General features: G+C 39.3%; 1 long non-coding RNA gene across 1 annotated transcript; it reads left to right on the top strand.

Moving 5' to 3' along the window:
- The first annotated feature begins 3,617 nt into the window (after positions 1 to 3,617).
- Positions 3,618 to 4,220, top strand: LOC145899651 (uncharacterized). The gene is made up of 3 exons (XR_014402498.1): positions 3,618 to 3,718; positions 3,799 to 3,936; positions 4,005 to 4,220. It is a non-coding gene; the product is annotated as an uncharacterized LOC145899651 (long non-coding RNA).
- Positions 4,221 to 14,635: the final 10,415 nt, after the last annotated feature.

The raw sequence follows: 14,635 nt of genomic DNA, 5'->3' as shown, positions 1-14,635 counted from the left end.
AAATATCGACGTCCGTTTCACTCATGATCGTATGCTCTCCGTACGTCAGCTGTTATGTGTCAATAAGAGGTTATGGTGCTTTCCCTAAAATACAAACCACAATTCTTGGGAATACCTGCCTGAATCGGAGACTTGTCGTTTCTACACGTGCAGTCGTAGTTAAGTTGTAAGTTGTCAACAAAATATAGTTTCAGTTGCCCAGTGAATGATGGTTCAAAGTGGGTTCCGACCCGAAACCTGCTTTTCTACAAACAGAACATTGGCACCAAACAGCGAAAAACAAACTCACTGAACGTCGATATAACATTTAAGATTGAACCGATGGCGCAAGTCACGAAGCACAAACAAAAACTGTTTGCTGTGCGGTAAGTTACCGGACCAGAGTAGATTTGGCCACACATCGAAAACATGAGCAAATAACCTTATCTCTCAACACGGCCGAATTGGTGAATACGCTTAATGAAACGGAAGGGATTTACCTAAACGCAGAACCATGTAATCCCGCGCTGTAAGTATCGAAGTTTTGCGAACAAGTGGTCTGGTCAGAATTGGGCTTGTCTTCGATTTTACCCAAAAAAACTTGAAGTAGCCAGCTGTTTAATATTGTCACGTTTAAAACGAACCAAATGTAAAGACGTGCCAGGAAAATAGTTGGGGCTTGGGGGGTGTTTGTTTGGGGGAACTCTTTCGAGAGCGCACTCGAGATCAACGTTGGAAAATTTGTTCTGTTTTGCCTTTTTCCTTTGTCAAAGGGATTTTTATTAATATTTTCAAGCCACCATCTTAATATTTTCATCAGTAGAGAAATTGTTTTGTATTGAGCTGATGTTGTTTTCTGATGTACTTTACAAGGTTTAAACCCCAAAAGTATCCGCTAAAAACGACGTAAAAGCATGGATGTTCCACGCCAACTGGACAAAAGGAACCTAACATTGGTGAAACATGTTGGTAGAGATGGTTTTGGCAGCGTATCATTGTACAATTATCATATAACCAAAGATGGGTTGGAATTGACAAAACAGGTCGCTGTTAAAAAACTTCTAGACGGTCATATCAATGAGAAGTAAGTATATAATATTACGACTGTCCTTAGGTTAATGTATACGAATAAGATCACTTTTTTTAGGTGTGTTGAATCCATTGATTTCAATTGGATTAGCGCACAGGAGACAATGAAATTACAATATTAAATTAATGCAATTGGCTATAAAAAAATAAGAATAATTATTTTTCTTTAATCGTAAAACACGTAGGCGTCTTCACATGAATATGACATTTACTTTACTTAGAAATGAAACAAGATTTAATTTTTTCCCAGTAATCGTAAAAATCTTATGTATGGTTTACTCATGTAGAAGTAATTCAGTTTACACGTCAGCCTTATCAGATTGCAATAGCATTCACCTAAAATGGGGGTGTACATCACAGGTTACGCTTGCCAAATTTTGCAAGCCATTGGGTGCTATTTTAGTTCCACCAACCTAGAACCAAGCTTTTTTCCGGAAGCTTAGCACGCGATGGACAGTGTGCAACGAAAAATGGCATGCATAACCGCTTCATATATACACCCCTGACGTAAACGTAGAACCACTGACTGACTTTTTTCGTCACCTGAGAAGAACCGAAAACGGACGGAAGAACCGTTGACATGTTTGGCCACTGAAATGTAGAATCGTTTATGAGGTTTGATTAATATCCTTATCTGACTTCGTCACTCAAATTAAATAAACGTCACGCTGCAAAGTGCGTTTGGGCATGGTTAAATATTTACAAATGTATGGAGAGTACAATAAACCTTTAGGATTTATTCTCGCAGGTAATTGAAGGTATGGAGTTTCTTCATAGCAGAAGTCCAAGACGAATCCTTCATCTTGACCTAAAGGCAGCGAATATTTTGCTTGACGAAGACCTCCACGTTAAAGTAAGTAAAACACAATATATGACCACTAAGCCAGAAAAGCACTTGCAGTGTAATTCTTTGGGTGTTCAAAAATGGAGCGTAACAATCATCAGCAACAAATGGCGTTTAAACGTATTTCTTAGCTATGCGACTTTGGACTTTCCCAAATGCACACGCTTTCTGCAATAGCGCGATCCAAGTCGGTGTACCAGAAACTCGGTAAGATGGTGTAATATTTTAATGTGTGCAAATATTATAATCCATATAAAAGCAGTCGTAATTGCTAATCAGACACAATAATGCAAGAAAACAAACCGAAGTTTGTGTTTTAAGGTGACAAACTTGTAGGAACAACCAGTCACATTGCCCCAGAACATTTGAAAGACCTGAATCGAAAACCCACCGTGAAATCCGACTCCTACAGGTTAAATGAATTTAGTGTTTTCAAAAACCTTACAATTTAAAGCACATCACAGGATTAATCGAACTTTGGTAATCCTGGAGCAAGCGTTAATCACACAATTTGGGATTTTGTTTACCAGATAGTCCATCAGATCTTCTTCGGTTACTATTTAGAAACTGCAAAGATATAATTATTTTTTGATACCAACCCTTCTTTGGTGTGAAAAACTAAGTGTTCATCACACGGTTTTTTAAGGCCAAAGCTAATATGCTTATCATTGTAAGCAATCGTTTCGAACACTGTTGTGCACATCACCAATGCTATGAGCATATTAGCTCTAGGTTTTCTATCCCAAGATTTATTTTACAGTTTTGGTATATTTGTTTGGGAGCTGCAAACCGACGATGTGCCCTACAAAAGTAAGAATTTGAGAAACATGATAACGTCGGCATTTTGCATTTGTTCTTGATGTCATTTCAGATGCGGTAAATAAAGAAGCCATTTTGGGGGCCAGGGGAACAAATCATGTGAAACCAAGCACGGAACTAATACCAAAGGATGCACCGGACTTTCTCAAACAAATGATGTTGATGTTGGGAAGAAGAACCACAGAAACGACCAACTTTTCCAGTTACCACTTTCAAAGCTCGTCCTGGTAGTACTTAAGTGGTAAAATGTCAACAAATGTCGATTTAGAGCTGAAAGAGGATTTCCGCGAAGATTTTGATGATATTTTGCCAATTGCGCAAACTTCAGCCCAGATTGTCCTTGGAAAGAAGGTTTGTTGTTCAATGTTGACGAAAATATTACCCAAATTTTTGGAATAAAAGTATATGTCTAAACCATTTCGATATACTCTGGTTGTTTCTGAAACAATGAGCACCACGCTTACCTCTTTTCATCTGGAGATTTCAAGCTTTTCCCGAAACCAGGAAAAAGTCTCCAGGCCAATGCGTTCCCGCACCAACGACCAACAGGAAGGTTCGATTTTTTCTTTATTCCGTTGAACCTCAATCAATTGATGGAAACACAGACAACGACTACAGCTCCCCTGCTGGAACTATCACTCGCTCCTCTTCGTCCACACATGAGGCAACCCACGGTATCCAAAACCTGATGCGATCCCAGACAAATGAAGACAAGAGGGATTGGATGTCATTGCATACATTGGACGAAGGTTTTCAGGAGATGGAAACACAACCGAAACAATTGCAGTGCGCTCCAGAAAATGCAAATGGACAGGAATCTTTGCAACGGTCAAACCGTGTCGACGGAACTGGAAACGGGTCTTCATTTTCGCAGTCATCAGAATCTTTTTAGCGGACCCTTGCATCACTATTGTAGCGTTAGTTCAGGTAACCAACCGCTTTTAAACAGTGGTGCTGGCTTGCGGATTGAGAAACGATTCAAGAAAGGTGGATTAAACGTTTTGATCATGTTAATGTAATCGCAGTGTCCATATGTAATTGTTTTGTATTCCCGAAACTACTTGTAGGTTTCTGCAGAAGCAAGGTTTGCTGGGGCCTGGGAGTGGTTTTTGTGGCACTTTTTTTTGTGGCAATCACTTTTATGATTCTTTACTTTGCTAACGACGAAAGCTTATGCTTCGTGATGGGCAACTGCGCACACAATGGTAAACTGTAAAAGCCAGTTTGGCCGTTCTATGATTCAGCAATGTAATCCTAAAATATTTGATATCAGCAACGACAACCTTAGTTTCATCCACTACTCAACCAACCTGCAATCAGCACAAATTTCTTCACAACAAACCGGCGATGAGAGTTGATTGCAAATCGTCTTCTCTGGGAATTGTCAACCTTTGTCAACTTTCATGCACCAACGGTTTTGAGCTTGTCGGTAGTAATCATGTGACTTGTTTGAATGGAAATCTTTCGTCAACCTCTGCCACCTGCGAGAAAAGTGAGTTTGCTGTTCGTTTGATATTTTCTTGTCGTTAAATTATAATTTTTGCTATGAAAAGAGCTAGTTTGTTTCGCGCACCTGCAGTGAAGTGATTATTGTTAGTGGTAACGCATTATTTATAAGTTGCTTAGATTTAATCGTTTTCGGAGTTCACCAGTCGCCAGTTCCCAGAACACAGAGAGTGATAGTTCCTTCAGAACACATATATGTGAAAAACTCTACACAAAAACAATTTTCTTACAAAAGCTTTTCTTTGAAGCGTATATAATTTTCTGACATACAAGGTTTTTGTACGCGGGTCATCGAACGAGATAAAGCGGTGAATGTGAGCATCTAAGAGAGGCCAAAATCGCATATCTGCAGTGTGTCTACAAATACGTTTTATCACTTAATGGAGCATAACGAGCGACTAGAAAACTAGTACAACAGGCGACCGTCTTATTTTTGTAGCTATATTTCAGTTAATTTTAACTTGGTGACTTCATTTGGTCAGAGTTAACAGCGCGAGTGTTTCTTTCCAATAAGTTTACCTCGTTTGATTGAAAATTGTAAAATACCTATACATTGCGTGGTTTTGGTTTTGGCATAGTAGTCTGTGATGAATGACCGACAAACATTCTGTTAATGTACGAAAGCAAATATAAAGGGAAGAAAGAATTTGTTTGAAGAGCTTTTGTTACATATTTGCGTTCTACGTCAAACGAGCACACACAAACTCAAGACTCAATTATAGGCATGCAAACTTTACAACCGCAACGGTGCGAAGGTGACGAGAGCGCAGCGGAATTAATCAACGAAGCGTCGATACGCAAGTATGGATATACCCTGTCAACTGAATAAAGACAGGCTATTTTTTGTGAAGCAAGTTGGTAAAGGTGGGTTCGGATGTGTTAGTTTGCACAAGTATCTTACGATCGAAAACGAGAAGGAGGTGGAAAAGCTTGTGGCCGTCAAAAAATTGTTGGATGGTCACATCCGCGAAAAGTAAGAGCTACATAAACTAATATGCTGTTAAGTTTTAATTTCAAATAATTTCTAATATATTAAACACTAAGTACTTAATATGTAAAAAAGCTAAACGGAGATGTCAAAATAGATAATTGTATTTGAAGTTCGTTTTTTTATACCAAGAGACCTCAAACGTCTGCAACAAGAGGCCCAACTACTGTGGAATCTCAAGTGTGAGCACATCATCAACATGGTGGGACTTCTCTGTAGCGAGAACGAGTTTTGTGTTGTGATGGAATACGCCAGCAACGGTTCCTGTTTCGACTTCTTTCGCGATTTGCATAAATTTTCAAACACTGCTGAAAAAAGACGCAACTTTTGGCCGTTAAAATGTCGAATATCGTATGAGGTGGGTGTGCATTATTTTGTTTCTCCTCTCTATCTTGATTTTACCAAAAGAGATCCTTCGGAAAGACATTCAATCTTAGCTGCCATAACGATCGATATTCATAAGGTAATAGTCGAATCGAAGATATGTTGCTGCCACTAGGTAAACTTTTGCTACATTAGCAACTTATTATCGCACCCAAGCTCTCAGTCGTTAGTAACCAGCCATCTTTCGATTGTCGTTTAGGTGATTGAGGGCATGAAGTTTCTTCACAGGAGACAGCCAAAAAAAATCTTGCATCTCGATTTAAAATCTGCAAATGTATTACTTGACGAAAACCTCCATGCTAAAGTAAGACGGCCTGCTATATTAGCTTTCCGGGACGTCGTTATATGCTCCACTAAGCAGTAAAACTTATTTGTTGACACCATGTAGATATGCGATTTTGGCCTCTCTCAGATGCACACATTCACCGCTTTATCTCGTTCCATGACCCGTGTACAAAAACCTGGTAATCCACAAAATTATATACGCTATAAAGAAAATCTTTTGAACAAAATTGTTTTAATGTACACCTTCTATACATTGTTATCATGGCATGTTGTAGGTGAAACCGTGTTGGGGACAATTACTCACATTGCACCAGAACACATTAGAGATGCGAACATGCCAGCAACGGTTAAGTCCGATATGTACAGGTTCATTTAATGCTGAATTGAAATTTATTCATTTTATTGTTGTGCACTGCATTGAAATTTAAGAAATTGTGCCATTTTATTTTTCATAGTTTTGGGGTTTTTCTTTGGGAACTGGCAACTGGCGAAACTCCTTGTAAGTGTGAGTAAAACTAAGAGATCCAATACAGTTTATGTTAAATTTTTTACATGGAAAACTGGGCAACTGATTGAAATGCGTTAACATTATCAATACTCCCTTTACTGCAGATGCACGCAACAAACAAGCTCTCCAAATGGCAAGAATTATAAATAACGTGTTACCGAACATGGAAGAAATACCCAAAGATGCACCAAAGTTCCTCATGGAAATGATGCCTCGATGCTTGTCCCAAGATCCGAAGGAACGTCCGACATTTTCATGTCAGATGGTTTATCCGTACATGTAATCTTTAAGATCGCATTTCAGCATACTAAAACTTTTATTGCATGTTTGTTCTGCGTATCAAAAGTCAGTTACTTTTCTAGGGCTGAGCAAAACATACAATGGAGACTTTGAAGAGTTTCTACAGCAAGCGGACAAATCGGCCAGGATAGTTCTTGATATGAAGGTCAATTTGCAACCTGTGGTCTCCGCATGTTTCTTTTTTGATTTTTTTTAATGGTCGACTTTCGTATATAGGCTGCTGAAGTATCATTCTGTTTACTTCCCAAAACATGTAATACCCGTTAAAACGCCGTAAATTTAGCAAATTAAGCAAGTGTTTCCGATACAATATAGTCTGCCAAAACAAAAAGCAAGAAACTGTTCTCAGTTTTCAGCAATGTCAAGCGAAAAATCATGTCATTTGGAAATTTCCACTGAATCGAGGATCTCTAAACAGACACAAGAACAAAAGATTTCCGAATCAAAGGACGAAATCGTGCAAAGTGGACCCGTTTCCGAAATAAGTAGCAATCGAAACTCCAACCTCAACTCTGAGCACGCAGTTCTCACTGAAAGATCCAGCATTGCGATGACACCCCAACCTACGCCCAGCGTTGAATCTGAATCCGCTCAACGTCTGCTGATTCCCGATGGAAACCAAAGTGATGTCGAAACATCTGACAGTTGTGTTGTTTCCTACGCTCTCGTTAATTATATTTTAAACTCTTGCTTTGTATCCAGGTTGCTGTAGCACCAAAGTTCGTTCATTGAAGCCGGCTTGTTTCGTTATTGTACCAGTGTCGGTCGTCGTACTGGCGATAGTGGTTGTATATGCTTTTCTGAAACAGAATTCATGCACATCTTGGGGAAACTGCGAAAATCCAGGTGTGGCATTATATCATAGAAACTTCTGTTCCTTGCAAACACAGTGTCGAATGGAAGAACATTGCCTTGCAAGCAATGCCCGTACTTCACAATAAACCAACGGGGCGCATCAATTGTGTAATTTGGTTCGAAATGTCCTTTTCAGCAACATCCAGTGGCCAAAAGATATTTATTTCACGCCATTTTGTCTTCAGCTGTCCTTTGTCCCGTGTTAGATAAAATCAAAAATGGTAATGCAACGTGTGTAAGTCAAGAAAGAGGAGAATTTCGACCCAAAGATGTTTGCTTGTATAGTTGTATCAATGGTCATGACTTGATCGGCTCATCATCTCTTGTTTGTACGGACAAGGGTACATGGTCTCACAGCCCTCCTCTGTGCTCGAAAGGTACTATGGTGTTATCATAAACATAAACGTTGAAAAATCCCAATATTCCGTTGAACACTTTCGATTTCAGTGTGCAGTATAGACCATGTTCCTGAAAATCTTGTTGAAATAAACTGCACCGGCGGAAAGTTTGCAGGATCCAGCTGTCATTACACTTGTAACGGGCCGCAAACATCTGTGGTATGAGTATGTTTTGTTTTCTTCTGCTTGCAAAATGAATTAAATACTCTAATATTTTACTTTGCTGCTGTATGTGTGCTTCAGGGATCAACTGTGAGAACATGTCAACCAAACGGTCAATGGAGCAACCCCTTTCCCACCTGCAAGTGCCCTGTATGCAAATATGGTGACATGTGCGACAAATCGCTTCTGTATTCAGACTTATTTTTTCAACTTGCACGGTTGCAAACTGAAGGCCAGTCTGTTCAGGTAAACCATTTCATTCATCGTAATTGTGATCAGCGGAGTAAATGCGATAAACATAATAAGCATTATTGTAATATTTTTGTTTTGCAGTTGACCTACGGCGAACACAAAATCTTCTGCGAAACAGACATCGACTTTTTCACAGACAAGTGGACAAACAAATATGATTGCACATGTTGGCCTCATGGTGCAAATAATCGTCGCAAGGTTTGCAAAAATCGTTCCACTCGCCAAAAAGTATGCGGTCTTGCTGTTGGCGTTCTTCTGCGAGCGCTCGTAATGGAGGGCGTGTATGAGGAACCTTGCGACCTAGAAGAAACAAGAAAGTCGTGTTAAAATAAAGAAACATTACATTAACGTTTTCGATATGTCTTTGCTTGTGACTGTTCCGTTTGACGGAGACGAGATTGACAGCGCTCGTGTAACCAAATCCAAATCAGCTCTATGATGCATTTATTGGAAAAAAAGCGGCGACACGTTTTGATTCAGTTGCTCCAAACAATTTTTTGTGATAAATCTTACCATAAATAATTTAACCTTTGTACTACAACAATACGTTCGATTTTCTTACAGTTTTCAACTTCTTGGATGTCGCTCAAATTGTCTCACCGATTGTCTCTTATGTTTCTATCTCGTCGTGTTTTTGCTATCTTTGATGTTGTACCTACAAACACAACTGACAGCTGCTGCGTAGTAGCGCCCATTGGTTCATTACACCACTTTTTAAATAAGGCATCAGGTATATATGTTGACTGATAGTAACTAAATACAACAGTGTTGGTCGCAATTTAACATATATTGCATTGATCATTTTTTGGTCGTCTTTATCAAAGCACTGACGCGGCGCAACCAGAGACTGACACGGTGCATTGAAGAAATTGTATAACAAAGCAGTTGTTCGCAAAACATTTTGTGATTTTTTTTCCTGTCGTTTCAAGTCAATGTGCAAAAATCTGCACCTCAATGCACCCGAATGACTGTCACATTTTATTTGAAATATTAAGGTGCTGGTGACTTGGTATAACTTGTGTAGATCTGTTGATCTAAACTATTTCTTTAAAACGATGAAACACAAGGCGTTATTGTCAAATGAATCACAACCAAACAAAACAGAAATTCACCAACTGTCAAAAAAAAATTGTGATCGCAGCAGTGATCATTAACATTCCGATGGAACTTGGGCTATGTCACTTCATACAACCCATTAACCACGTGGTAGCGCTGGAGATTAGCAACAGCATGATGAAATGCTCAAGTCCAGTCAGATAATCGTTACAAGTTCCGTCCCAGTCATTTCAATCGAATCACTACACGTGCAGTCGTAGTTGATAAACCAAATATCGACGTCACTTTCACACGTGATTGTATGCTCTCCATACGTCAGCTGTTATGTGTCAATAAGACATTATGGTGCTTTTCCTAAAATACAAACCACAATTCTTGGGAATACCTGCCTGAATCGGAGACTTGTCGTTCCTACACGTGCAGTCGTAGTTAAGTTGTAAGTTATTAACAAAATATAGTTTCAGTTGCCCAGTGAATGATGGTTCAAAGTGGGTTCCGACCCGAAACCTGCTTTTCTACAAACAGAACATTGGCACCAAACAGCAAAAAACCAACTCACTGAACGTCGATATAACATTTAAGATTGAACCGATGGCGCAAGTCACGAAGCACAAACAAAAACTGTTTGCTGTGCGGTAAGTTACCGGACCAGCGTAGATTTGGCCACACTTCGAAAACATGAGCAAATAACCTTATCTCTCCATACGGCCGAATAGGTAAATACGCTTTAATGAAACGAAAGGGATTTACCTAAACGCAGAACAATGTAATCCCGCGTTGTAAGTATCGAAGTTTTTCAAACAAGTGGTCTGGTCAGAATTGGGCTTGTCTTCGATTTTACCCAAAAAAACTTGAAGTAGCCAGCTGTTTAATATTGTCACGTTTAAAACGAACCAAATGTAAAGACGTGCCAGGAAAATAGTTCGGGCTTGGGGGGTGTTTGTTTGGGGGAACTCTTTCGAGAGCGCACTCGAGATCAACGTTGGAAAATTTGTTCTGTTTTGCCTTTTTCCTTTGTCAAAGGGATTTTTATTAATATTTTCAAGCCACCATCATAATATTTTCATCAGTAGAGAAATTGTTTTGTATTGAGCTGATGTTGTTTTCTGATGTACTTTACAAGGTTTAAAGCCCAAAAGTATCCGCTAAAAACGACGTAAAGGCATGGATGTTCCACGCCAACTGGACAAAAGGAACCTAACATTCGTGAAACAACTTGGTAGAGGTGGTTTTGGCATCGTATCATTGTACCATACAACCGAGGATGGGTTGGAATTGACAAAAGAGGTTGCTGTTAAAAAACTTCTAGACGGTCATATCAATGAAGAGTAAGTATGTAATGTTACGACTGTCCTTAGGTTACTGTATACGAATAAGATCACTTTTTTTAAATGTGTTGAATCCATTGATTTCATTTGGATTAGCGCACACGAGACAATGGAATTACAATATTAAATTAATGCAATTGGCTATAAAAAAATAAGAAAAATTAGTTTTCTTTAATCGTAAGACACGTAGGCGTCTTCACATGAATATGACATTTACTTTACTTAGAAATGAAACAAGATTTAATTTTTTCCCAGTAATCGTAAAAATCTTATGTATGGTTTACTCATGTAGAAGTAATTCAGTTTACACGTCAGCCTTATCAGATTGCAACAGCATTCACCTAAAATGGGGGTGTACATCACAGGTTATACGCTTGCCAAATTTTGCAAGCCATTGGGTGCTATTTTAGTTCCACCAACCTAGAACTAGGCTTTTTTCCAGAAGCTTAGCACACGATGGACAGTGTGCAACGAAAAATGGCGTGCATAACCGCTTCATATATGCACCCCTGCGTAAACGTCGAACCACTGACTGTGAAGAGCACAATTAAGCCAATTGATGTAAAACAAATGTTTCAATTAAGGGACCACAAACGTCTGCGAAAAGAGGCCCACCTACTGTGGAATCTCAAGTGTAAACACATCATCAAGATGGTGGGACTTCTCTGTAGCAAGAACGAGTTTTGTGTTGTGATGGAATACGCCAGCAACGGTTCCTGTTTCGACTTTTTCCGTCGCCTGAGAAGAACCGAAAACGCATGGCAGATCCGTCGACATATTTGGCGGCTGAAATGTAGAATCGCTTATGAGGTTTGATTAATATCCTTATCTGACTTCGTCACTCAAATTAAATAAACGTCACGCTGCAAAGTGTGTTTGGGCATGGTTAAATATTTACAAATGTATGAAAAGTACAATAGACCTTTAGGATTTATTCTCGCAGGTAATTGAAGGTATGGAGTTTCTTCATAGCAGAAGTCCAAAACGAATCCTTCATCTTGACCTAAAGGCAGCGAATATTTTGCTTGACAAAGACCTCCACGTTAAAGTAAGTAAAACACAATATATGACCACTAAGCCACTTGCAGTGTAATTCTTTGGGTGTTCAAAAATGGAGCGTATAACAACCATCAGCAACAAATGGCGTTTAAACGTATTTCTTAGCTATGCGACTTTGGACTTTCCCAAATGCACACGCTTTCTGCACCGTCACGATCCATGTCGGTGTGCCAGACACTCGGTAAGATAGTGTAATATTTTAATGTGTGCAAATATTATTATCCATATATAAGCAGTCGTAATTGCTAATCAGACACAATAATGCAAGAAAACAAACCGAAATTTGTGTTTTAAGGTGACAAACTTGTAGGAACACGCAGTCACATTGCCCCAGAACATTTGAAAGACCTGAATCGAAAACCCACCGTGAAATCCGACTCCTACAGGTTAAATGAATTTAGTGTTTTTGAAACCTAACAATTTAAAGCACATCACAGGAATAATCGAACTTTGGTAATCCTGGAGCAAGTGTTAATCATACAATTTGGGATTTCGTTTACCAGATAGTCCATCAGATCTTCTTCGGTTACTATTTAGAAACTGCAAAGATATAATTATTTTTTGTACCAACCCTTCTTTGGTGTGAAAAACTAGGTGTTCATCACACGGTTTTTTAAGGCCAAAGCTAATATGCTTATCATTGTAAGCAATCGTTTCGAACACTGCTGTGCACATCACCAATGCTATGAGCATATTAGCTCTGGGTTTTCTATCCCAAGATTTAATTTACAGTTTGTTTTACAGTTTTGGTATATTTGTTTGGGAGCTGCATACCGACGATGTGCCCTACCAAAGTAAGAATTTGAGAAGCATGATAACGTCGGCATTTTGCATTTGTTCTTGATGTCATTTCAGATGCGGTAAATAAAGAAGCCATTTTGGAGGCCAGGAGAATAAATCATGTGAAACCAAGCACGGAACTAATACCAAAGGATGCACCGGACTTTCTCAAAGAAATGATGTTGATATGTTCGGAAGAAGAACCACAGAAACGACCAACTTTTTCAAGTACCACTTTCAAAGCTCGTCCTGGTAGTACTTAAGTGGTAAAATGTAAACAAATGTCGATTTAGAGCTGAAAGAGGATTTCCGCGAACATTTTGATGATATTTTGCCAAATGTGCAAACTTCAGTCCTGATTGTCCTTGGAAAGGAGGTTTGTTGTTCAATGTTGACGAAAATATTAACCCAATTTTTGGAACAAAAGTAGATGTCTAAACCATTTCGATATACTCAGGTTGTTTCTGACACGCTCACCCCTGACCATCTGGAGATTTCTCAAAACCAGGAAAAAGTCTCCAGGCTAATGCGTTCCCGCACCAACGACCAACAGGAAGGTTCGATTCCCGTTCATACCGTTGAACCTCCATCAGTTAATGGAAACACAGACAACGACTACAGCTCCCATGCTGGAACTATCACTCGCTCATCTTCGTCCACACATGAGGCAATCTACGGTATCCAAAACCCAATGCGATCCCAGACAAATGAAGACGGGGGACTATTACATACCACGGCCGAAGGTTTCGCAGAAGGTGCGAACGATTCTAAAAATCTACAACGTTCAGTCGAAGAGGTTGCAACAGAAGTCAGGTATACACCCGGGCGATTACTGGGAATATCCCATGGACCTTCACATCTCTGCTGTAGCGTCGCTTCAGGCAACCGACAAGTTTTGGACGATGAGGCTTATGTTGAGACAAAGCGAGGAATGTCAGGTTTAATTCTTTATATAATATTATGTTTGCATGTATGGGCATTCACATGCGAGAAAATAAAATTAGGCCTGGTTTCTTTAGGAATGAATTGATACACCACGAAATTATTTTCATAAATTTACTTTACTGTTTTAAAAGATTGCGCCCAGTGGAAAAAATAATATACATCTATCTAGGTTGGAACGAATGCAAGCGTAGTCCACTCAAGTTAGTTTGTTACGTCGGTCTCTTGGTGTTCGTCGTTATAGTAACAGCAGTGATTACATTCAGCATGCTTAGGCCTGGTGAGTACCTCAGCTACATCATCGAACAAGCACAACTCTATTTCCTTTTTTAGAATATTACTGTATATGTCATATTTTGCTTGATCTCTATTTTAACCAACAAGTTCCCAGAACAATATTAATTTATAGGTTTTAATCTGTGTGAGGTTAAGCCTTTGGTGGGTGGCAAGTTGTTGTGCAGCGGGTTTGAAAAAGCCAAAGTGCAAAACGGGACAATTTGTACCACGCAGTGCGATCCAGACCGCGAAATTGTTGGAGCACCAGAGCGCAAGTGTTTGTCTAACGGTAGATGGTCGGCTTCGAACACAAGATGTTGGAAAGGTCGGGGTGTGTTTTTAATGATCTGCGTTGTTCATATGACTATGTTTATTCACAGTTTGCAAAACGAAACCTGTTCCAGACGATTTAGATGAAATAAATTGCACCAACAAAAACTTCGAGGGATCCAGGTGTTCTTACAGTTGTAAAGGTCATCGAAACTCCCATGTACGGGTTATTCGTAATTGATTGCTAAAATTTCTGGCAAATAAACCGAGTGTTTAAATATTTTGTTTTATAACGTGATGTGTTATAATGTTTCATTTACAAACCGGTTGCTGCATGTAAAACGTACACAACCAATTCCACAAAATGTAGAGTGTCATTTTCTAGCTTCTTTCTTTGTTGCTCTCCACAGGGACCAACCGTGACGACGTGTCAATCAAACGGTCAGTGGAGCAGCCCCTTACCTACCTGCAAGTGTCCCGTATGTAGATATGGCCCCTGGTGCAACACTACGTTACACTATTCAAAAATTTCGAATCAGTTGGAATATCTTAAGA

Source organism: Ascidia mentula, chromosome 4 (assembly GCF_947561715.1).
Source record: "Ascidia mentula chromosome 4, kaAscMent1.1, whole genome shotgun sequence".
NCBI lineage: Eukaryota > Metazoa > Chordata > Ascidiacea > Phlebobranchia > Ascidiidae > Ascidia > Ascidia mentula.
The sequence above is the reverse complement of the archived record's forward strand: the minus strand, read 5'-3'. Positions and strand labels throughout refer to the sequence as shown.